Below are 26757 nucleotides of genomic sequence, written 5' to 3' on the forward strand. Positions count from 1 at the left end.
CAAAAATACCCGTCAATATGGTTGGCGTAGATCTGTTGTGGGAAAAATAGGTCTGCATCTGGGAAGCATCTGTGGCGGGAGGAGCCGGCTTGCTAACTTTGGCTGCAGCCAGGTCATCCTGAAGCTGAAAACATCAAAGAGTGTGTGACCACCCTGAATCAACATGAAAGCATGAGTACGATCTACACACAGGCGGTAAGTTTTACTATGCCAGATGTTACACTGAAAAAGATCCGAAAACACAACAGATGATGGGAAAGTCTTCAACGGTCACAAGTAATAATGAGATTGTATATTGGAAAACTAGGCTGACTTTCATGAATAGTGCATTTAACTGACGTTCATAAGAAGACATCACTAAGAAGAGTTAGGCTGTAATTGGTTACCTTGTTTCCTTAGAGTGTTTGGTGTGCCAAAGGATGTTAAGGAAATGATCACACCACCATTCATCTGAACTGTTGGTTTAAGGCATTGTAATTTTGGTGACCCTGTGTGAAAGTTATCCTTTTGTTGCTATAGACCGGGGTTTGACAGCTTTTCTAAGACTCTGAACTAGTCTGCCCATAATTCTTTGAACTCAGTTGGTACTCAAACCAATCTGTCTGGTACCAAAAATCATTTCATCTCTATTCTGACTCTGATTCTGTTTGAATTTCAGCAGGTCTTCACATCAAAATATCCAAATCTACAGAGTTGCTGCCCTGTAATTAGTCGATTCATTATTTGTGCTAAGCAGTCAAGCAGATGTGCTTGAAGTGGGTAGTGAGGGTAAACTGGGAGTAAAACATACTGAAAAAACCTTCAACGTTTGACTAAGAGTCAACAATAAGACAGATGAAAGATGAAAGAGTGGGACTGACAGGAATCCATCCCAGTGGGGTGGATTGTTTCAAAGACAGAGAGGTTCAAAAATCAGCGATCAATTTCAGGTCAATGGAGCTCAGTTTGTGAGCTTTGCCCACCGATTTCTGTTGAGAAGCAATCCAGTCAGACTAAGAAAGGGAGGCAGAGAGAAAGGGCTCAGAGAGGGGAAGAGGAGGGCGGAATGAGGTTGATGCAGTAAAGGGAAGTAGAGGATGATATTGCCAGGGAAGATTCGTACAGGTCACTAGTCAAAGGTCCGGTCACAGAAAGCAGAGGAGTTTCATGTTGTTATGTCCGATTGATAGCTGATAGCTGGACACGTAACACGTAACTGGATTTATTCTTTGCTTAATCAAAGAAGTGGGCTGTAATTTAGCTACTTTGTGCCCTGCTGCTTAAGAAGAAGTCTCAAACTCTCTCATGCCAGCAATATTCACCATTCTTGCATTACTGTTGTTGTCTAGAACAACAGCACTGCAATAAAAACCCTTGTGTGTATCCTCCCCAGGATATGCGTAGTCCAAATCTTGGGTAATGTTAAAATGGTCATGTGAGTTTTTATAATCTCCAACAGACATTATAAAACAACCAAACTTTCATGCAATTTGGGGATGTGCGTAGTGGGAGGTCCAGTGAAAAGCATAATACGTGTCATTTCCTGTTTACAAAAATGAATGAATAGCCTGGTTATGGCAACAAAGCTGCAGTAAGTAGAGGTTTTTTCTCTTTCCATGCTGATCATTTGACTTTTTCTCTCGGGGTGATGACTGAAGATGTGGAAGCATACTGTACGTGTTGCAGCTAGCATGTGTCTACATGTGTCTCAAGGGGCTTGCACATGACCAGTTTTATTCATCCCTTTCTTACTTTTGTCAAGTAAGAAAGGGATGAAAAACTTATTACAAAGAGCAGACTAAACAATACTGCTAAGTTACAAAGTCTTGGCCTTCTTTTTTTTCACTCGTTTCCATCCTGACAGCTGTACTTCACACTTTCACTAAGAAGGAAGCAGAGCCAGACTAAATGGTACAAAAACATCCCAAACCAAGACAAAAGACTCACCTTCCTGATTCTTATTAGTTAAAAATGTAATCAGATCAAGTTTTTGTGAAATCATCAAAATGAACACAAGTATGACATTCTGCCAACATTTCCTGAAAATGATCCACTAATTCAAAATAAATGCATTCCTTAGAAAATGTTGAGGTACTCAGATTGTCTAAGCCTTAACTAATCATTACAGTTTCAAGTCAGCTAATTCAATTAAAGACGGTCTAATTTTTGTGCTTTTTAGCATCAATAGCATGTAATGTGTTGCTGTTACAACCAGGTGGTGGCAAAGCTCCATCTGAAGAGGAGAATTTGAAAAATAATTCAAATATCACAAGAATATCACATGCAGACCCATCACTATCTTTAATACCCTACAAAAGATATTAAAAATTGATTTTTGAAGAAACTTACATTTGATTGAACATCTTTTTAGAACAGGGCCATTTACATATCTAGTTTTGAGGATACCTTATAGAAACGTCTTACCAACCTCCCTCAACCGCTCTCCTTCCTCCTTTCCAGTTCTCGTTTATTCATTTGGTGACATTAAAGTTCCAGTGTTTTTGTATTCCCAGATGGATTTTACAAAACACCTCCTCTGCTGCACAGGCAGATAAGAAAAGTCGAAGAACAATGCTGCACCTCTGTAACGACCCCAGTGTCTGAGCACAGGAAGAAGTCTGTAAAGAAACTTTGTGAAACTTTGTGTCTCTGTCTGCTGAAAAAATGCTCCTCCTGATTGGTTTCTGTTTTCTAAAATGCAACTTTAGTTGAAGGAGAAAATAAAAAAAACAACTGGTAAAACTGATAAAAAAGGAGAAAGTAGGTTGTTGTCATGGAGCCAAAAATAAAATCCTGTCACCTTTTATATATATATATACATATATATATATATTGCAGCTCTGTCCATCATTTCAGGCCACGGTGACTTTGACTCAGTCACTCGGTGGACAAGCTGTCCCTTCTCAGTGAGACTTGGAGGCGGGCTCCATGTGTGAAAAGTCATCAGCAGTCTGACTGACAGCAGCTGCTAGGCAGTCTAAATTCAGGAAGTCACATTTCATATGTGAAAGGAGAAAGGTGAGGATTGAAGACTTTGCTGACTGAGAACAGGGCCATTTGGGCAGACCTGTGGGATGAAAAGATTATGTATGTTGAGTTCTAGAATTGCCCTGCTCTAACTGGCACCATGCTGGATTAGCTCCAATTCACTCTGATTTGTTCTTTTTACTAATATTTTATTCTTACTTTCTCCAGCTGAGGCCTCCTTCATTTGGCTGATTACTCCCTCAAGTTATGGAGGCTGTGCAACTGGAAGGACATTTGCTCTTATCTTTTTACTTTTGGGCAGTTATGATGATTCCCAACTCCAACGTTTCTCTTCTGACTGTATGGACAGATAAATTTAAAGAGTAGCGGCAAAAGAAAATGAGGTGGATTAGCAGTGCTAACGAATAACTGTTTAAAAACAGTTTAAAAGTCTTGCACCTGTTTGTGTTGATTCCAGTCAGATAAACCATTAATGAACAAGTTTTTTTCTTCATTCCAAATAATATTCAGGGAAAACAAAATAATTATTATTTGTGATCAGTGAATACATGATCCAACCTTGAGAAACTTTTACATCATTTGTTTGAGAGGGTGCTCTTCACTCTGCCACGGGTTGAAGCTGGATATCTGGTCGCCTGGTTTTGAAAAGCAGCAGCTAAGCACAGTGCAAGCGCATTAAATGTTTCCCATAATATATGTGGCTTAGCATTCCTGATTTCTTGAAGCCAGAGTTTCAAAAAGAGCAGGAGTTTTTAAAGAGACACCAGCCCCATTTAAAGGTGTTAAATCATAATGCCAATTTTTTTTAAGTCATGTTAGATATATACATAATTTTTATAACAGCTAAAGTTAACATAGTTACTTGATTGTACTATAAAATGTCTCTAGGTGCCTGGAAAACACCTGCCACCTTTAAACTGTGCAATTCTCTTGAGTCCCAAATGGGTGTGCCCCCCTAAACCTGTGCCCATAATTCCCCTTTGATAGTCCAGCCTTGCTGATGGTGTCATTCAGGACATGTTGAGGTGGAACATCATCTCTACTGCCATGTCATGACAGTCATTAGATTATTGTACAGATTTCAATCAGAGGCCTCTTCAGATTCATTACCAGCCTGACAACAAATCAGTTGTCAGTCCTAGGATGAGGATGCTGTAGAGATCCTTCTTGTCCACTGTATCACCATCCATAACAACTTGGATGATAAGAGTTATGACAACATTTAATTTCCTTTAAGGGTAAATAAAGTATTTTTGAATTGAACGGCCTTGAATGTCAAGAATCAATCCATCCATCCATTTTCTAACACCCTTGTCCCTAGTGGGGTCGGGAGGTGCTGGTGCCTATCTCCAGCTAACGTTCCGGGCGAGAGGGGAGGGATCACCCTGGACAGGTCGCCAGTCTGTCGTAGTCAAGAAGGAACATTTCTAAATAAATTCCACTCGAGTGAAACAAACGGAAAATAAAACAAGGTTCTGACTAGAGTCAGAATTTTGGTCCAGATTGCCTCCATTTTCCATTCTCATTATCATGAATCAGTTGTGTTCTGCTAAATGTAAAGGGGTCAGTTAATGGTGACCCCTCCAGGGAGCAGCAAAGGAGGACAAGCAGAAAACAAAGCTTGGAAAGAGCGTGGGTGAAGTGGAGCTAAAATAGGCTCCCTCATCACGGATTCCTCTTGAAGTGTCTCACACAGAGAGTGGGTGGAGTTAGCCTGCAGTGACTTCATCCCCACTCATCCCAACATCAATGGAGGACTGCTGTCTGGTGGCCGTACGCAGCGTCTCATGGGAGCTCAAGGGTGGGTGGGGTGAGATCACTTCCATTAATTCCTCAGTGCTTAAGAGCACCATGTATGTTTACACGCCTGGACCTAGATCTTTCATTTTTGACTGAGCATGCTGTGATCACGGCAGACAGTCTGATTTTTAAATGAACGGAGGGAGACAGGACTGTTGGCTGTAGGCTTCAAAAACAGACGGAGGGGACTGATGTGATCAGATGAAGAAAAATACCACAAGAGTCTGAAGAGGTTGATCCATACGCCAAGACTTGTCACTTCCTGCTTTTATTTTAAATACGAAAATTATGTGGGAGCTATAATCAAGTTCAAAATTATCACATTTGTGACTGAAAGTTGCCCAGAAATGTAAATAAAGCTGTTTTAATCAAAGATGTTTCGGAAACAATTTCCTTTAGCTCGAAGTCTAATAACTACACAAAAACACACACAAATTGCCACCTTCCTAAAATAATGGCTCATTTTTTGCCAAAAGTATTTTTTTGTCGCCTAAAATATCTTTTGAAAAGCGAGAGGGGGTAATTTTTCTTTTTTTTTTTTGACAAAATCACTTACGGCAAATAACGACCCTATAGGCCATTATTTCAGGAAGGTGACGAAATGTGAAAATATTTCATTATTTCCAAGTTTCCGCACCATTGTATAAATTCTTACAGCTTGGTTAGGTTTTGCTTATAGGTCTTTGTAAATATCTAAACCAGAGTTTTGAACATGTTTAATGAACAGGTTGTTGCACTTGCAAATGTACAAAAGAACACTAATTTCTGAATCTCAAATTATTCAACCAATTTGTATAAAGTGGTATGTGAAATCTATTTATTCTAGCTTAACAAGCTGTTTCTCCGTTGACCATAAAATTGTGCAAATTGAAATAAATAAAAAAAATTGCTTAATGGAAAAACACCAATTATATATATATATATATATATATATATATATATATATATAGGGGTGTGGGGTGTGTGTGTGTGTGTGTGTGTGTGTTTTTAAACCTAAAAAGGTTTTTGCACTAGAATGAGGTGGTTATTTAGCCATAATGAAGAACAATTTCATGTCACACAAGTGACATCCTTAACCAGTGAAAAGATGAAAAAGTACATCAACATCAAACTTCATACCTTGTAAAACATGTTAGCTGTGTATCCACTAATACACCGAGGGCTGCCAATGCTTACAACTGATGGATACTAACCATCCCTGACTTCATTCTTCATTAAAGATTTACAATAAAATGAAAAATTCAGTTTGTATCCTTGTCTGTCTGTGTAGCTCACCATTTTACAGTGAAATCAACTAAATAAGTAACATCAAGCAACCAACTGTCTGTTTTTGCTTTACGAGAGTTAACAGATACTCTACAGAGTGAGGCGTCATGTTAAAAGTTTCATGTTGGAACGACTGCGGCTGTAGACGTGACTGGAGGACCTGAACTCAGTTCACTGAAGGATTAACAAACACACCTGGAGTGTTGTCTTGATTCTCTAATGATGTTATGCTGACTTCCTGAAGGTGGAGTTTCACAAAGAGCAGGAGTTTCTTAAAGAGATAAGGTGTTAAATTACAAAGTCAAATTTCTTTTAAGTCGTATTTGATTATATCGTTTTTATAACAACTGAAGGTCACATAATTATTTGATTGTGCTATAAAATGATTCTATGATGTAGGAAAATACATCATACTGTCCCTTTAAGTTTGTGGTTTGTGTGTTTGGGAGCAGCTCCCTCCATGACATTTTGTGGAAAATACAGCTGCCCATGTCTGCTCTGCTCATTTCCCTCTAATAAAGGAAATTAAATCTAGTTTTTGAATCAACCAACACAGTCTGACAAAAGAGAAATCTGCAGGAGGAAAGGAAAATAAATAGAGATTGAACACATACATGCAGTGGAAGATGAGCTGAGGGGAGAGAACATCGTCACTGTGCTGACGGCGCACAACGCTCCAAGCCTCGGTCAGATCTGAGGAAGTGCTGCTGTCTTTTAGTGATTTCCGCACCGGTTTGGTGGTCGACTGCGGCGATGGGGGAATATCACATGACGCCCGATTATAGGGCAACATGAGCTCAGATGGTGGAAAATCGGGGGAACAATTGATCTGACAGAAAGTGTTGAAGGGGAAACCTGGCAGGTCTGAAAGCTGCCGCCGTACGCCACGTTTGACTGCTCAATAATACATCAGGCAGCTGCAAAACTGTCTGATCCGGATATGCAAGTTTTTTTAAACATGTTGCTAAATCACATAGGATTTGGTTGAAGAACCAGCAATTTAATTCGAACAGTACCTTGGATGCCATTTCTGCGGCTTTTGTTTGAATCTCCACAGGCTGTTTGGCGATGAACGGCGAAAAGTAACAGTTTTGCTTTTCATGAATTGTGACAACTCTTTCTGTGAGGCTAAAGTATCACAGATGTGGCTCAGAGGCAACTGATGGTTTTACAAGAACAGTAAAAACAGACAAAAAAAACAAAGCAGAGAGAGAGATATGAGCAATACGAGAGCTGGTACGTGTTATGATTAATCATAAAAAGTTTGGCAGGAGCGCGGCCTGCTAATGGAAGCTTAGACTGGGAAAACGATAAGCACTGAATACGACGGAGGCAGCAGTTTTCTGTTCCTGTGATGAGATACACATGAGCAGACAGGAAGCCAGCAGCCAATAGAAATGTTTTAAACTGTTAAAAATACAGCAGAACGTGAACTACAAACAAGAACCACAATATGCTTGAAAAAATATTTTTAAGTGGGGCTCCACCGTTTGCAATTTTCTTACTGATCGGCAATTATCGATTTTTAAAAAGTCTGACATGCCAATTCTGATTTTGGGCAATTTTTTTGTCATGAAGCCTAGGCGCAAATTCAAACTGGAAGACTCTTTTATCCCCACCGGGACCCGTTAATTGAAGCGACCTGCCCACAATCGTCGACCTATCAACGCTGGACCAAGCCACATCACGTCCAATCATCGACCAAGTCCCAGCTGATAAGGACCTTCATTCATGGCGTCCTTCGCTCTCCAGCCGAGCTCAACCCACCACCACCCCTTCTCCTCCGTTCGCCCGGTCCTGAGTCCCGCACCCTTCTTCAACCTCCACCACCAGTGCCGGGCCCTGGGGGATGATGACGTTCCTAACAGCATCGGGAATGCTCATCTGAAGCCTATCACTAACGCTGCGATAACCGTTATCCCCAGCCGGGGCCCGAGCGCCAAAGACTTTAAATCCTGTTTGTCAATAAACTCTTCTAATTGTCTTCTTTTCTCCATCTGAGTCTCTCCAGATTGAATTAAATGTTGCTAAATATAGCAACAAAGTCGCTGAGTTAGTAACAGTGGAGTGACTACACCGTGTTCCAAATGATTGTGCAAGTGATATTTTCTCAGATTTTCTTAAATGGTCAATGCAAATGATGGTCAGTATAATTTTCAAGTCATGAACTATTACAGTATAAATCAAATTTTACTGAACAAAGCTCCCCATGAGAACAGTATTTTTTTTCAAAAATAAAAAACTCAAAATTCACTGTTCCAAATTTTATGCGCAGCAGATTTTCTAAACATTTTATGGATTATAAAGAACTGCAAACGGTCATTCTTTGAATGTGCAGCATTAAGTGGTCACATATACTAAAATCAAAAGCTATTTCAATCAAAAACATCTTAACAGACCAAGTTACATGTTAACATAGGACCCCTTCTTTGATATCACCTGCACAATTATTGCGTCCATTGAACTTGTGAGTTTGTGGAGTTTCTGCTTGAATTTCTTTGCAGGATGTCAGAATATCTTCCCAGAACTGCTGGTTGGATATGAACTGCATTTCACCCTCAGATCTTCTGCTTGAGGAAACTCCAAAGATTCTCAATAGGGTTGAGGTCAGAGGAGGATGGTGACCACACATGAGTTTCTCCCCTTTCATGACCATAGCAGCCAATGACACAGTGGTATTCCTTGCAGCATGAGATCATCTCGTTTCACTTTACCTGAGGTAAAATTTAACATTAATGACTCTGTTAACATATTAACAGTCATTAATGTTAAATTTTACATGTGACACTGTAATGACTTTTTCATAACTGTTGCTACTTGTTTCACATTATTTGAGGTAAGAGTTAATATTAATGACACTGTAATGACACTTAATGACATTTTCATAACTGGTGCTACTTGTTCCACTTGATTTAAGAGGAATTATTAATGACTCTGTTATTAAATCATTTGACAGTGTAATAAAGATTAATGAAATCTTTATTGTTGGATCTACTTGTTCCGCTTTATTTCATGTTGTTAATTTTATGTTATTAATTACTGTTTTGTTCAAGCTTTTGACAGAGTAATAACACTTAATGACATTATTATGACTACTATTATAACATATTTAAGACATATGATGATTTTTGGATAATGTTAAGTTGTCGTAACAGAGACATTTTTGTCTACGTTAATGTCAAGTTGTTGTAACAGACATTTTGCATAATGTCAACTTTGTATTAAAAGTGTCATGATTTTATGACAAAAGTCATAAATATTCATGAAGACTTACTCATGTTTATGACATTGTCATGACAGTCTTATTCACAACCCATCAAATAAAGTGTTACCAAAAATTTGATCTTTATAACACTTAAATCCAATTTGTATTGACCTGGTGGGTCAGTCAGTCTGACCTCTCACTGCAGAGCAGAAGAGGACAGAGGTTGATTTTTAGACCTTTGCTGAGGTAAATAAGATCGGAGGATAAGATCGGCTTCACATGTAAGTATCGGCAGCTTAGGCTGATAAGGAAAGACATCCATCAATTTGGGACTCTATTACTCATTACTTATGCTTGTACCCCGGTTTTAAAAATCACAATATGAATTTAGGATTTATATAATATACATTAAAAGTTATGGGTTAAGCCAAGTCGTGTTCACACGATAATTTTTTTTTTTAAAGCCTGCTGCAGGCAGGGTTGGGAATTCAAGTGGGTGATGTAATCTTTCACTTCTAACTTTGCTGTCGGAACATGAAATTATTTTATCTTCATGTAATTGATGACTCTGTTAGCTTACAATTTTAGAATCAGAATTGTGATAAATAAAAACACCAACTCCATTGTGCTCCAAAAGTCACAGTACAAAGTCTTGGAGGACATGTTTTCTCAAAAACTTTAACTCACTTTGTTTTTAGCAACGTTAAGCAGAAATGGATAAATAACCGCAGCTTAACTTGTCATGAATTGCGGTGTGGTGAGGGGTGGTGAGGCAGACGCAGCGGACCCAGGTAAGATGAATAATGAATTTTAATGATGAAAAACACAGTCCAGCAACGGGCAGCACGGCCGAGCAGAAGCCAGGGCTCGACGCCGGTAGCAACCGTTAACACGAATGGACAACACGAATGACAGAACGCACATTTAGACGACTAGAAGACAAGGACCCGACAGAGACGCAGAGACACAGGTGACACTAAATACACACGGGGTAATTAGGGAACGAGAAACACCTGGGAGTAATCGAGGGGAGAACAGGACAACACGGAGACACAGAGACACCGAAAAACTCAAAATTAACACACAGAAAACACAGATCACGACATAACTGAGATTCTGACCAAAGTGAAATGCAGTTTCTTTTAATTTTCTTGTAGCAAAAACAACAGCAGAGGGTCAGACTGATATAAAAAATATGGCTAAGTAATTGTAAGCAATTGATACACAATGACACAATTAATATGTAAACTGATTTTAAGGACTTTATTTTGCAAAAAATGGCAAATTCTCTATGTCCTACATAAATCCCATCATTTCATCAGGAAAATTCATTTTATCGTGATTATTGACAGCTTATTTATCAGCAGCACATTCAGATGATGTGCCTGCGCTGTGATGTGCGGCATGTGGGTCAGTTCGTTGTGTGCGGATCATACCAGACTGTCCAGGTGGAGGTATTCCAGACGGGAGTCTTGGGAGATGCAGCAGCACAGTGAGGACTCCTGCTCGGCTGCCCCAGCACGGCTCCATGGCAACGAGCTTCGGCACCCCCTGCGTATGACACGACGGCAAAAATCCTCAGCTAACATTCAGACAAAGATAGGAATCTGTACTTAAACATAACTCTAACATTGTGTTTGTAGAGATAACATTATGTTAGAGTTATGACAATTACTGTATATTGATGATGCCAGGAATTGTACCGGGTAATTATCCTTTTGAATTTGGTTCCACATATTCTCATATGAATTGTTTTTAAGCTAAAACATATTTTATGTCCATTTGTTTTCTGTTTGTTAGAGACCATTTGAGTTCATCAATATTTGATGTAAGCATGGATATAAATATATAAAGCATGAGCCGATTGAGGCAACTGTTTGAGATTGAGATAAATGTTAATTTAAAGTGTGGATGCGTGGCCAACACCCTGTATGGGAGCAGAGAGCAGAAGGGCTACTGCAGAGCAGCTGAAAAAATAAAGCATGTCTTTATTTTTTACCATCTTCAACACAGAGCCTTTAAAACAACCAATTAAAATGTTAATGTTTTTCTAGCAAAACTCTGGTGCTGAGCCTTAAGTTTACGTTATGATACTCCCAAATATTCAATTTCGACATAATTATAGGTTCTCATCCATTCAGGACAAAGGGGGAAAAAAAGGTTTAAAGCAACTTAAGTTATGATTTAAATAACACATAACTTGTATTAAGAGTCACTGCAATAAATCAATATTTATGAGGAATTTTATTAAGTGGAGTCACTTATTAAAATGTTTTAGTCAGAGCCTTAAGTTTTTGTAAAGGTGTAGACCACTGAGGAAAACACATTTGATATGCACTGCTACTAGTCATTTTTGGTCCTGCAGCTTAAACACAATAAAAACATTTTAAACAACATTTTACATTACATTTGACTGTAACTTTGCCAACCCCCCAAAAAATTACTCTTAAATGGGATTTCCTCACTTGACACAGACTGAATGACTTTATTCACTTCTTCCACTGCTACTGGTAAAAATACAGACAGACTACAATTCTAAAACTGAGTAGAAAATCAACATCATTCTTCACAACTTCTCCTTTTTTTCTTGGGAAAATTTGGACCATTTGAAATTCTACCAGAGAAATCCAAGTCAATAGGAGAAATCTCAGACTGAGCGAGCAGTGAGAGAAGATGAAAATCGAGCAGAATTGCGTAAGAAGGCAATAGCATGGCTAGATATAGACACTATGTCGTAAAATTTCTCCAAATACACATACGGTACAATAAAAACTAGTTTTGATGTACCTAAAATCCACCCTACTTTTTAAATGAATTTATTTTGGTTGATGTGTTTCCTACATGTGATCCCAATGAGACATCTGCATTACAAGATCAAATGTCTCTGGATAATATTTCCATTCATCTCAGTGAAAACAAGAAGAGTCACTCATATTGATCTAGTTTGACCCTTCTGCCATATTGTACCACAAAAGTCACTGATTGTTTCACACTGACTGTGAGGGAAGTTAAATATATTTCTATTAACAAACTGTATACAGTATATTTGGCTACTTTTCACACCTGTAAGTTTACCAAAGATTTAATCATTATTTTATCTTTGATTTGAATTGTTAAGTTCCAACTCAGAACAATGATAAAAATAAAAAAAAACTATTGTTTTTCATCTTTCTAAGGCATTTAGTTGTATTTTTAAAAATGAATATTGTTATATCATTTAACTCATAAGAGCTCTTATGACACATGGGAAGGACATAAAGTTTTTTTGTGACATTCTTTCTATGTACATGTACTTATTATACAACATTGAAAAACTAATATTTTTGAGATGCCAATGATGTGTGCCAATCAAGGATACAACCATAACTGTACACCCCGTTAACGGTTTTGTCAAAACACTTGGAAATGCAAAATAATGTCCTACTCATCATTCAAACCCTTTTATCACTGACAGAACATAGCTATCTCAAACAAATACGTTCTTTTCACATGTACAAGTGTCTAATTAATGGACTCCAATAAAATAGTTAGGCTACAAGAAGTCTTACATCAACAACCCAACATAATCTGCCCCTGAAAACCATCTAAATGTCCTTCAGATGTATATATATATATTTTTTTTTTATTTTATCATGACCTGTGTCAGCATACTCATTTTATTTTAAGCATTTTTGGTAAAATTGTATGAAATTTAGATGTTAAACAGTATTACTGTAGATTTTGGGTCACACAAGAAGAATTTAATTCCAGTTTTATGCAAATGTGTTTGAAAGAAATTTGAAGGTTAAAGGAGCTTTGGGTCATCAAGACAACTATGCAGAGTAACTATGCAGAGTAATGTATTTACCATTTAACTGTATCTATATCATCTACAAATGAAGTACTAATGGTTACTTCAGGTATTATATCAACAAGTCGGTGGCATTGTAACACTACCTACAGAGCAACACAAAAACACGGAACAGCATCATGTTCAGGTTACGATGGCAAAGACATTATTATTTGAAAAAAAAAAAAACACCACTCCCATGTATATTAGTGAGAAATAAAGAAGCATTTTGAAATTTTTCCACTCAGAGCCATTTTCAAAAATGATTACTTCTGGTCTTACAAGACGCATAATCTACATGAACGCACAGCAAAGCAATAAAAAAACCTTTGCGAATACACCTAAATTTGACACAAATGGCCGGTGTTTTTTGCCATTGGTCTGTAGAGCATAAATTATTCATTTAAAAAAATTCACTAGAATCATCAGAGGGTTACGTAAAATTCCAAATGTTCAGGAAAAACACCTGTGAAGAACTGTGAAGCTAAAAGACGGGAGATTAAAAGTGAAACACACCGAATGCAGAGTTAATAATCTGTACAAAAACCTTTGGCTGAATGAAATGTTAGAAAGGTCTGGCTGTGCTAAGAGCTAGCAGTGTGGATAAAATAACCACATCTAAAAGTATATCCACATGCTTCAGCTTTCAGCAGACTGACACTAAGTGATTAGAGGACAACACCAACTTGACTCCTGTCGGCGTAGTTAGACCACCTTGGTACAAACACACAAACATCCCCTCCAGCGTTAATAGGTTTAAGTGCTGGAGCGTACGGTTTAATTAGAGGCTGCTCTGTTAGTTTAGTTGTTTTTTTTTCCCAGAGTGTCGGGGACATGATGAATTTCTCACTAAACACACCAAACTGACACTGGGAGTGGGAACTTGTACCAGTGGAGGAGCACTCTTACTGATTAAAATTATACGGAGACAAAATACGGTGAATGACATGTTGTGAAATAAACAGCAGGTGTTTATTGACTCTGTCACATTTCAGCTAATAACACTCTAATATTCACTCATTTACTCACATCACTGCTGTGTTTACTTTGTTTTCTGTGGCAATGGTACAGACAATAATTTTGACTTTTGTATAGTTTTGATCCAGAAAGTTCTTTGATCTGAAATGCAGAGAAAATTACAAAGGGACAGTTTCTGCAGAAAATATGTAGATGACAAAAGACATCATACAGCTTTATGGGGAGGCTTTAACCATCTACGTTTTACTAGTTTGAAAATCATATTTCAGATTTTGAACCAGAGAGCTGCTATAGCATAGCTTAAGCTTAGATCAGCTAAAGAAAGAGTGAGGGGAAATCCCACCACAGTATCATATATCTACCTTAAGTTTTAATGCCAAAGATAAGTAGCTTTAAGTAAACAAAGTAGCATCAGTACTTAATTCTACTCTGAAATGCCAAAGTTAACCTGTCGCAACTACAGAAACACTAGATACAAGCAAAAATTATAGCAGTGACCCAATAATAGAATTACGTAATCTCATTCTCCTCTGTGTTAGTGGCGTTTTACTCACATCGGCATACCAAATTCTTGATGTGACTCAAAATTATTTGATATATTCTGCTTCCAATATGTCAGGAAAGTATTCAATGTACATCACATTTCCCACATTTTATGTTCTTATTCAACTTTATTCCAAATTGTATTAGATGAATCTCTTTCCTCAAAATTTGGCAAATTTATCAAAGATGCAAATCCAAGAAATCAGATTTATGCAAGTATTCTCAGCCTTTGCTTAATACTTTGTTGAGCTACATTTGGCAGCAATTCCAGCCTCAAATGTTTATGAATATGGTACCACAACCCATAGCTTACCTATCTTTTGGCACTTTGGCCCATTCTTCTTAACAAAGTTTGTAACTAAGGGCAAAGTGTAAACAGTGTCGGCGAAGTCATGAGCTATGATGGTTTGGGGTGAATCTTCAGCCTGGAACTCCTTGAGTCACACTCAGGATCCTGAATGTTTTTGTTTTTGTTCATTATTGTCACAGATAATAGATATTACAGCTAGGCATACACCGATCCACTATTTTCACTTCCGATACAGATATCTGAGGTTTACTATTGGCCAATACCGATTCAATATCAAAAAATATTGAATCGGTATCAATATCAGTGCTAGATTGATTTACAAAATGTCTTTCTTTTTTTTTTAAACACAGACATAAATGTACTGAATTACAAATTTATCTGATAACTGAACCAATACAGGACACTTAAATACACCAACAGCTCAAAAGCTGGTCAAACATGTAAAAACAACTTTAATTTGTTCAGTCAGAGCCATCAGGAAAAGACCACCCAATGTAAAATAAATTTTAAAAAATTCAAACTCTGTGATGGTCTGGTGACCTGTCCAGGTGACCCCAACTATCACTTGTTCACCGCTGGAGATAGACACCAGAACCCCTCATGACTCCACTAGGGACGAGTGTGTTAGAGAATGGATGGATGATGGATGGATGGATGGATGGATGGATGGATGGATGGATGGATGGATGGATGGATGGATGGATCGAACTGACAGAAACAATAGGTTGACTAACTTGGTCAGACATGTAAAAATAAACTGCAACAAATCTGTTACCGATATCTGATCTAGAATTTCTCTCAATATCGGGACAGATACAGATGTTAGTATCGGTTCGGTGAATCTATAATCACATCACTTCTGACTGAAATTCCATGAAGTGGGTAGAATATATATTTATAAAAAAACATATAGGGGCAGCAGAACAGCCAATTCCTGGTTTTCTTTTTTGTTCTACAGAAAATCCTAAAGTGTTTTCTCGATTTGAAGCAGACAGATGAATCTGAGTAAATTCATTTCCAGGCTTCCTTGTTATATCCTCAAACAGATTTTATAAATATTGTACTTTTGCAAATGCAAACTTATAACAACTTGAGAGAAAGTTAATGATGAAGCAAACCCATGCTGGAACGAGAGCTCTCGCTGGCATCTTTCCCAAAGTAATCAAGGTAAGTAAGGAAGACGAGGGCAGAATGGCGAAGGCTGCAAAAGTTGAGAGGACGATGAAGTAAATGCAGTCATCTAAGCGCATTGTAAAATCCTGCTGAGCTGTGTGTCCAGCATGGGCCACAGTCTGCTGCTAAGAGGGGCAGAGGGTCTGACCTGAAAGACGGGGAGGCCCAGGTGTCCTGCTCCAGTTTGTTTAGGCTTTAAATATGAAGCGTTGCTGAAGCCCAGGCAGCAGCTTTCGCTGACTTCATCTAAAGCTGAAATTGGTTCTTTGGCAGTGCTGAGCAGCACCGCTCCGGCAGATCATTCTATCAGAAATTACTGGATGTTTTCCAGAAGAAAGAAAGTTGAGGGGTCCACTACAGAGCGAAGGCAACATTCAAAGTGCCAGCCAAGGTCTGGAAGTCTTTTTCCTGCTTTCAAATTTCCCCAGGAAAGCTACAGATGAACTGGTATTGTTCATTATCTACCAGACTGAAGAAATATCTTGGTAAAATTAATTAATTTACTTTATCTAAATCTGCCATGGTTATGAATCATTGTTGGGCTGAGCTGTAAAATAATTCTCAAAATAATTTAAATAAAATAATTCTCAGCAACTATGAGAAATCCAAAGTGACGGAGAATTTGCTGGTGGGAAAATAGTTTATGATTTGCTGCCATGTTTTTTTCCTGATGACTTTACATTATTTTTATGAGCTCACTATAAATACAAAATATATGAAGTCAGGTAAAAAGCGTTTTTTTTGTCCTTCAGCCCCCGTTTCTATCAACGAACGTTTCTGAGGCAGACAAAGTTCTACTTGGTTCCTTCTTAGAAAACAGTCTTAGCTGAAAGTTTCTACTCACAAAAGAAACTTTAAGGCAAGGTCACTTCACACTGCCCTTTTAATCAAGTTTATATCATCTGTTTGGACTGATATAGCTGTAAAAAACAAAGAATAGAGGAAAACCCGCAGACGCTTCAGGGAAAAGCAAGGTGAGCCTGACCTTTTTATTTCCTTTCATCTCTTCTCACCTCATTGTATCTTCTTTCCTCCTGATTTTTTCTTTTAAATTCACATATTTTTGTGTTATCTTAGTACAACAGGTGTACAAATCTTTTCCTTGTGCTTCCATGTTAATTTCAAGTCTTTTATGAAACAAGTAATTGGCAACGAGATGAAGAAACTAAGATGGAAGTCTGTCTTCTTCCGTTACTTTTGTCTCCTTCACTTTATTCTCTATAGTTACAGATTTGGTAAGTTGCAAATTCCAGGAAAACAGAAAAACTACTGAAGAATAAAAAATTACATCTGTATTAATAAAGTTTTTTTTATTTGGTTCTTGTTTTATGCTAGTAAAATATTAACAGAAAGCCAAATTATTAATGGATTAATATTTATAGTAAATCAGTAGACGTTTCCAGTTTTAGACTTGCTCAACTATCCATCCATTTTCTAACACCCTTGTCCCTACTGGGGTCAGGAATGGTGCGGGTGTCTATCTCCAGGGAGACATTTCAGGAGAGAGGCGGGGTCACCCTGGACAGGTCGCCAGTCTATTGCAGGGCAACACAGAGACAGACAGGACAACAACCACGCACACACACCTAAGGAGAATTTAGAGAGACCAATTAACCTGACAGTCATATTTTTGGACTGTGGGAGGAAGCCGGAGTATCTGGAGAGAACCCACCATGCACATGGAGAACATGCAAACTACATGCAGTAAGACCCCAGGCCGGGAATCGAACACAGGACCATCTAAATGCAAGCCAACAGTTCTACCAACTGCGATACTGTGCAGCCTCCTTGCTCAACTAAATTATTTCTATTTGTTAAGAGCATTGATATTGAGAGAAAAGATTTGTATATCCTTCTACAAGCTCATCATAAAAGTTTGTTGGAATGTTTTTGTGATTGAAATCAGGGCTTAGTTCATATTACTGAAAAATATTGATTTCTTTTTTGTAATAAGCTACTTTGTAAATAATTTAGCTTAACCTGAGGATACACTGTGAGATTTTTGCTCATATTCAGCTGATTTGTGATTGGTTCGAGTCCCTGCCTGATAGTCGAGTATTGATCTCATATCCATCTCCCAACCAGCAATCATGTGGTTGATGGAATATCCAACCTGTTTGAAATTCTGGTTCCCACAAACCTGAAACCTGAAACTGTCATACTCCAGTCACTCAGTGGAGCAATTCTCAAGAAGGCATACAGGTAACCTCCCTTACTGTAAAATGATGAATTCCATTTTTATTCACAAACTGATCAGAACTAATTCCTAAGCATTATTTGTGCTGAAGACCTCACAGTCAAACTTCTCCTGTAATAAAACTCAGAGCTGATCAGATCAGAACCGATCCCCACCACAGGACCAGAACCTGAATCCCAAAGCCTGTAAAATTCTTGTCTTATATTGAGTAGCTCTGCCATTTTAAATCTGCCACATGTTAGAGATTGTGTTGGTTCAGAACAATTGAATTCAGCGCTGCAAGCATTTATTGGTTCTCTCTCAGCCGATCTTTTCTCCTCTCCTCCTTCCTGTTTTCCTCTTCTCTTTTTTCCTTCATGTCAGATTCAATCTACTCTATAGAGATGTTAGGCTCATATGAAGCCTAACATCACATGTTCTTTGTCTGGTCCAAATGTTAGCGTTCGACATGTGGAGGTTTACAACCTGTTGTTGAAAGGTGTTGGGTCGGTCTGGACAGTGACCTGACCTCCATGTTATTTATTTCGAACATGATAGCAGTATAAAATAACACACAAAAAAACAAAAAATGTGTCTTTTGCAAGGAATGCAAAAGACACATTTTTTGTACCACAGTAATCTTAACATGCTCGAAATGTACTCTGTTCAGCAACTGTTTTACTACATTTATGGTTCTGCAAATCAGATTTTTCCCTTGTTTCCTTGCTAAACTAGTAAGCTTTTTTTAGTAAGTAATTTTTGAACTTATGTTCCAATATTCCATTTCATTTGGTCATAGTTCATTCAATAATGCAATGGAAATTTCGTTGAATTCTGTTCAATGACAATAAATGCTATCTATCTATCTATCTATCTATCTATCTATCTATCTATCTATCTATCTATCTATCTATCTATCTATCTATAATTTGATTTGATTCTTATTTTATCATTCAATATGTATATTATTCCTTTTGTCTTTTCATCAAGATTGCATGCCAGTAGTTAAAAAAAAGTTATTCATGGAATAATTCAGCTGTAAAGTTAAGCCATTTTGTTAATAATTTCTTAGACTTGATAAGGAATTAGCATGTCAATGATCAGTGATCATTGATAAGTGATCGTTCCTGGTCATGTGAAAAGTTTCTTCTGCAGTTTTTCTGAATTCATTCCTTAATGACAGACTGCGTTTGGTTTATGATCCACAGTTGCTGGAGTTTGTGTGCCGATTAAACTAAATAACTTTAATTTTATTTATTTATTTATTTTTTTTTAAATCAATCAATAATAGATTAAACCATCTGGTAAGACAAGAATCTGTTTTTCATAGTTTAGTTTATATTTCTGGTTTTACTGCGAATCAGATGATTTTTAGTTAACTTTACAGCTGAAAAAGAGAGCACTTTGTTTCTAACCTACACAGACTATGAGAACTAGGGGTCAAAATAAGAACTCATTGTAATAATTTCCAACAACTGGAGGAAAAACAGAACTTCTGTATCGGGTTCATCTCTCATAAACTTTTTTTCTTATCTTTGTTCACATCCATAGATGCCTGGAGCACAGAGCTAGTGCACAGTAGAATATTTGATATGGTGATTGTGCTGATTTTACACCTATAATACCTCTTTACACGCTAAGGTTTGTATGTATAGAAGCACCAATATTGAGAGTTTCTTTGGTTTCTTTAGTTTTATCTCATCTAAAACTGTCTTTGAATCCAAATGAGATTCCTTCCTCTCCAGTCTGAGATCTAATCAACTTAACTTTGGTTTCTGTATTCTGAGGGTAATAAAAGAGGAAAATAATTATCACTGGACAGATATGCACCCTCATCCTCATTCTGTCTTAAAACAGTAATTTTATTTCATTTCCTCAGACTGTGAAGCAGAACACAGAGTTTCAGTTTTTACTAGTTGGACAGTCGAGGCAAAGTTTAACCCTCCCACTCAGACGCAGCTAAACACTTAAATATTGCTATTTAATGAACACAAGTTCATACCCAATAACTGATTGACATTCGCACCAGTCCAACTGTGTGTGACTTCAGTTTTCTTCTGTTTGAAAACTCAAGGCACAACATCCTGAGACACTGAAACTCCACAATATTTCTGGAAAAGATAAGTATGTATCACTAAGCAATACCAGGTTGATGTTAGCATGTTAGTTCATCTGGTCATGTGTAATGTACCCAGGTCAGTTCTTTTGCCCAGACAACCTATGATACCTACAACTGAGGCTCTTATTTTGAAGCTAAAAGGAAGAAGATCTTGACTTGCCCTGATATTAAAATCAAACCAAAACCAATGAGGAAGACGCCAGCATTTACCAAGCCCTAAACAAGGAGGCAGCAATAGCATTAACCAGAGGAGTAGCCAAGAAGCTTCTGGTGGCTCTGGAGGAGTTGCAGAGAGGTAGGAGAGTCTGTTGATAGGTTGTGGACAGTACCTGTTCTTTTTGGAAGGGTGGCACAAAAATAGAGATTGTTGAAATAAAATTCTGAATCTGTTTGTGGTTTGGCTTGAAGCAGGAGGCGATCGGCAGTGACTAAACGGCAAATGGATGTTTTTAAACGTAGTTTGATATACAGTGTGGATATTTTTCTTCAACAAGGACAAGGAAGCAAGACTGAGTTGACGATTAGGATGGAATTAAAAACATGGCAATCCAGGAGGGGAACTTGATAGTCTGGTAGACTAGGTTATATTTTCAACTGGTGAGGTTCGCTTTCACACAGAATTGTTTGGTGAAATAAACTAATTTCAATATGGCTGAAAAACCAACTAATCATGGAGAAAGAACTTTGATTTTTTATTGACATATTTCCATTTGTTTAAAAAAATGTAATTCCAATTTGTGCAATCTCATGGTCAATGGAAATGCAGCTAGTGTTTGTGGTGGCCATAGAATTCATCACTTGAACACCAGACGCTCCTTGTTGTCAGAAAAAAAAAATCTTGTTTTTTATTTGACCTGAGATTAGACTAAACTGGAACCGTTCCATATTTTTATCTGAACAGATTCAGAGATACCACCTGATGGAGAAATTAATTAGAAGACAGAAACTAAAACAAGTGAAAGCTGAGGTCAGAGGTCAGAATTCCTCCTTTACCCCTTTAGTCCTCTGTTTGGGAGTTTCAGGTCAGACCTGGCTCCGATCCGGACCGGTTCTGTGTCAAACATATTTCATCTGCACACAGCCTCGTTGTGAGACCGCTGAGGTGTGAAGAGCCCCCCACCCCCTCTTCCACCTCCCTGCTGTGCCCTCCTTAGCTGATTAGGCTGCTCATGCATGTCCATCCCGCTGGGCAGAAAATTGTCGTGTCCAATCCTCTCTGCATCCAAACCCTTTTTTCCCCATTTTCACATCTGTGTCTGCATGTTGTCACTGTTCTCCACAGGGGGTCTGCTGGACTGAGGGGAAGTGGTGCAGATCAGGGAGCCAGACAGACAGTGTTGGTGTAATGAGTGGAAAAGATGTTCTTATTGATATGATAGTTACTGTTTTAGCAGCAGCACTACAATTTTTTTTGCCTAATTTTAAAACTAAACTCGGTGATTTAATGACACAGTCATTATATCAAAGCTTATAACTGCAGATTCATTGCATGTTGATAAAACCAATGGTAGTCATCCTGTGTGTGATGTTACATTGCAATGTGTCTATACGTTAAAGATTTATTAGGCTTGGTTATTTTTTCTCCCCTTTAAACAATCATGACCTTTTGGTCTAATTTGGACACGGTGTTTTTGTGTCCAAATTAGACAATTGTTTTTGTCTTAGACAGACTTTTTCATATGATTTGTTTTTTTTATGACGACTATTTTAGTCATCTCCCTCTCCCTACCTCTTTGTGTCAATTACTTTCTGCCGTCACCTCCAGCAGGTCACATGGTGGTTTCCCCACCCACCGGTATTAATTGCATTGGACAGATTTGTGAGCTTCTGGACGAGCACATAATGGGTTTTTATATGTCCAAGTGAGATGGGCGATTCATTGAATTTCCATTTTAATCAGGACGTCAGTAAGCGAACAATCCTATTACGGAACAGGAGGACACAAGGGCCACTTCACAACCTCCCCCTCCATCCCTTCATCTTTCTCTCTTAGACGGCAAATTAATCATCTCTCTAATGCCACGAGAGGTCAAACTTTTTCTTTTTTTTTTTCGACTGTTCCTAATTTAGGAGAAGATATGTTTCATTCACCTACTCACTCTATGCTCAGTGTCTGGCTGAAGGACTAATCTGATTCTGTCTTAACAGAGGTGGTTTTCACACAGATATTTTAGAAGCTGACATACAATCACATTAGTTCTGCACAAACACGCTCACATGCACACCGAGAATCAAACCGAAGCTCCAGCAGCCATCATCATTCCTGAAAATGTCTCTTCTTCCTCCAAATTCAGTATTGATGGACTGTAGGAGGAGGAGGGGCGGAAATATCAATCAGGGAGGAAAGAGAAGAGTGAAGAAACACAATCATTATTAACGGGGCAGGGAAGAAGAGTGTTTGCTGAGAAAATGGCCAAATGAGAAAGAATATGGCTGCCAAACCTCTAAACCTCTGCCAGAGAGCCGCAGTTGTGTCTCACAAACACACAGGTCTGCTTTTTATTTCCACATCCTCCATGGAGCTAATGTGAGTACAGCAAAGTTTTACACCTTTATAAATCTGCTTTGTTTAGGTGGGTATTTTTTGTACAAAAATATAATGAAGTTTAAAGACCATGGTGTAGTGTATGGAAGCCCATTCTGGCCATGAAAGAGAAAATAAACACCCAACAGGAAGTCACAATTACAAACTTTTATGTTACACTTACAAGTTTTAAAGTCAAAATTTTGAGTCTTAGAGTCAATTAGAAGTAAAAGTCATAATTGCTTAAAAACTTGTAAAACTTATTACAACTTTCATTCTCATTATTATGACTTTTCTTCTTGGAATTGACTTTAAAACTACAAAATATGACTTTTATTCTAGGAATTATAACTTTATAGATCAAAAATGCAACTTTTCTTCTTGGAATTATGACTTTAAAACTTGAAGTTGCAACTTTTTTCTCATAATTACAACATTAAAACTCAAAATTATGACTATTTTCCTATCAGAAGTGATGGGTTTTTTGTGTTTTGAGTTTTAATTGTGTAAGTTTTGGCAGTCTGGAACGTTCAGGTATCCATGTACACGACGTCAGGGCGATAAGACATCATTATTTAACTGTACATTTTAAGCAGATGAGAACTAAGTGGAGGGATTTGGCCAGAAGACACAGCAGCATATTTGCAAAAAAAACTAAGAAACACATAAACACAAACATCTTATAGGAAGAATGGTAGTAGAAGAATCAGGAAATCTATAACAAACAAAACAACCTGTTTGGATGTAAAACACTGACTACAATGCTGTGAAGGCTCTTTGTACTTTAAATATCCAAACATGTTTCCTAACATGATTACCAACCAGTTTACATCCTGGTTCTGTTTTCACTCCACAAGTTTTACTCAGATCTGAGAAACTGGAGCTACGGCTAGCACAGAGTCACACCCACACTATAAAAAACAACAACAAAAACCTTATGTTCACTGGCTGAGTGTTCAGGACTTAATGGCCGTTGCTGCTTAGTCAGCTGAACCTGAAACTGACACTAAGTTACATGATGGAGAGAGACAGAGGAGAAAGCAATAAGGCGGACAGAACGGAAGATTGATTAATAAGAAGAGGGAGAAAACATTAAAAGGAAAAAAATGCTGCTGAAAAGAAAGGAGGGACAAATGAGCAAACAGTTTCAGTGGCCAAGAGATTACTTCCCGACAATTTAGACTAAAATACTCTACTGTACTCAAGCACTGTACCTTTATGGAAATTCAAAGTTACTTTTGCAATAGCAGAAAAAGCCACATTGGTTTGTTTTGTCTATACAATGTGCAAAGGACAAAACTGGATAGAAAATTAAAGGTTATATCAAAGTAAAACCTTTTTAAAAAACAGGAAAAACTATAGAATAAAATAATTTCTGACAAAATATTGAAAACCTTTGGGGAGGATAATTTATCATTTTGGAGATGACTAAACATTGTAAAAATTAAAAAAAGTTCAACAAAACCTTTTTATTGAAAATTTTTTTGTAAAAAAAAAATGTAATTTTTTACAAATTGGTTATTTTTATAGCTTCATTATGATCTTGTAGTTTTGGTTGCAGTGATATGGCGAAACACGGTGGTGGCAGCATGATTCTGAGGGAATGAAATGGATTTTCTTCAGCTGCCTTAAATAAGTACAAAAAGTGCAACTCAATTGCAAGAACATGGAACTTAATATTACACCTGCAAAAAATATAATTCAAGGTTCAAGTCAAAATTACATCTAATGGAATAAATGAAGCCACTGACTGTGTGTTTTATACCTGCTAAATAGAATAGAATAGAATAGAATAGAATAGAATAGAATAGAATAGAATAGAATTCAACTTTATTGTCATTGCACTGTCACAAGTACAAGCAACGAGATGTAGTTTGATTCTATCCAGAAGTGCTCTACGAGATATAAATATTTATTTACAGGTGAACAAGACTATGTGTATGGACTATAAGGGGTTATAGCAAGAGATATAGATATTGTGTATAAATATAAATATAAATATGGGAGCTATATGCACAGATTATACAGATTATACAAGAATGTTAGGGAATGGATTATAGATAAATAATGGCAGATAAAATTTACAGGTTGTATGTGTGTGCGAAGAAAACAGTCCGTGATGTGTGTGTGTGAGGATAGTCCATGTGTTATTGTTGTATGAGAGGATAGGGGAGTACAGTCCTTATAGTTTATGTTTTATGTCAGGAGGCGTTCAAAAGCGTGACAGCTGTGGGAAAGAAGCTGTTCCGGTGCCTGGTGGTTCTGGTCCATAGGCTTCTGTAACGCCTCCCAGAGGGCAGGAGGGAAAAGAGTATGTGTGCTGGGTGAGTGGAGTCCTTTGTGATTTTCCCGGCCCTTTTCAAACACCGCTTCCTGTAGATGTCCTTGATGGCAGGGAGCGGTGCCCCGGCGATATACTGGGCAGTTTTCACCACCCTCTGCAGCGCCTGCCGGTGGGAGACAGAGCAGTTCCCGTACCAAGCTGTAATACAGTTGGTGAGGATGCTCTCAATGGTGCAGTGGTAGAAGTTCGTGAGGATCTCTGAGGACAGGTGGTTCTTCCTCAGGGTCCTCATGAAGAAGAGGCGCTGATGCGCCTTCTTAATGAGTTTGGAGCAGCTGGTCGTCCAAGTCAGGTCCTCGGAGATGTGGACTCCCAGGAACTTAAAGGTGTCCACACGCTCCACCACTGTCCCCTTAATGTGGATGGGTGGATGTGGGTCAGCGTTCCTCGTGAAGTCCACGATAAGCTCCTTGGTCTTCTCGGTATTCAGCTGCAGGTTGTTTTTGTCGCACCACTCAGCCAGACGGTCTACCTCCTCCCTGTAAGCGGCCTCGTCATTATCTCTGATGAGGCCGATCACCGTGGTGTCGTCTGCGAACTTGATGATGGCGTTAGAGCCATGGACAGGTCTGCAGTCGTAGGTGAAGAGGGAGTAGAGGAAGGGACTCATCACACAGCCTTGTGGCACTCCGGTGTTTATGATGATGGTGGATGACAGGTGGTTGTCCAGCCAGACATGTTGAGGTCGACTGGTCAGGAAGTCGAGCAACCACTTACACATGAGTGAACTGATGCCGAGGTCTGTGAGTTTGGTGATGAGTTGTGATGGGATGACAGTGTTGAATGCTGAACTAAAATCTAAGAACAGCAGTCTGGCGTAAGTGTTCTTACTGTCCAGGTGAGAAAGGACAGAGTGCAGCGCTATAGAGACTGCATCCTCTGTGCTTCTGTTCTGCCTGTATGCAAATTGGTGGGGGTCTAGTGTGGGGGAGAGACAGGATCTGAGGTGTGCTAGAACCAGCCGCTCCAAGCACTTGGTAATGATGGGGGTAAGGGCTACCGGGCGGTCGTCATTGAGTCTGGTTGGGTTGGCATTCTTGGGGATTGGGACGATGGAGGTAGACTTGAAGCAGGTCAGTACCACAGCGCGGGCAAGGGACAGGTTGAAGATGTCAGTCAGCACTCCTGCCAGCTCCCCAGAGCACGTTCTGAGGACACGTCCAGGTATGCCATCAGTACCCGCAGCCTTGTGGGATTTAATCCTGCTCAGAGCCGCTCCTACGTCAGTGGGGAGGAAAGTCAGTGGCTGTTGGCCTGGGGTGGTAGCTGCTTTGGTTGCAGTTGTGGTATTCCCTCTCTCAAAACGAGCATAGAAGTTGTTAAGTTCGTTGAGGAAGGAGACATCTGTAGAAGCAGGGGTGGTATTGGGGTTCTTGTAGTCTGTGAGAATCTGAAGGCCTTGCCACATACGTCGGGGGTTGGCGTTAGAAAAATGATCCTCCACCTTCCTTTTGTAGTGGTGTTTGGCCTTCTTGATTCCCTTCTTCAGCTCAGCCCTGGTTGCACTGTAAGTCTGTGCATCC

At 38.6% G+C, this 26757-nt stretch overlaps 1 protein-coding gene and 1 long non-coding RNA gene across 3 annotated transcripts in view; one reads left to right on the plus strand and one right to left on the minus strand.

Annotated features, from left to right (window-relative positions):
• Positions 1-26757, plus strand: part of ppp3ca (protein phosphatase 3, catalytic subunit, alpha isozyme) — a 205037-nt gene that overhangs the window by 108730 nt on the left and 69550 nt on the right. The gene's annotated exons all lie outside the window — the stretch shown is intronic.
• The window catches only part of LOC116728592 (uncharacterized), a 32280-nt gene continuing 16010 nt past the window's right edge, over positions 10488-26757 (minus strand). The window contains exon 3 of the long non-coding RNA XR_004341003.1: positions 10488-10789. This is a non-coding gene — a long non-coding RNA (uncharacterized LOC116728592). The remainder of the gene's footprint in view (positions 10790-26757) is intronic.

The sequence above is a fragment of the Xiphophorus hellerii genome, chromosome 11 (genome assembly GCF_003331165.1).
Source record: "Xiphophorus hellerii strain 12219 chromosome 11, Xiphophorus_hellerii-4.1, whole genome shotgun sequence".
In the NCBI taxonomy this organism is placed as follows: Eukaryota; Metazoa; Chordata; class Actinopteri; order Cyprinodontiformes; family Poeciliidae; genus Xiphophorus; species Xiphophorus hellerii.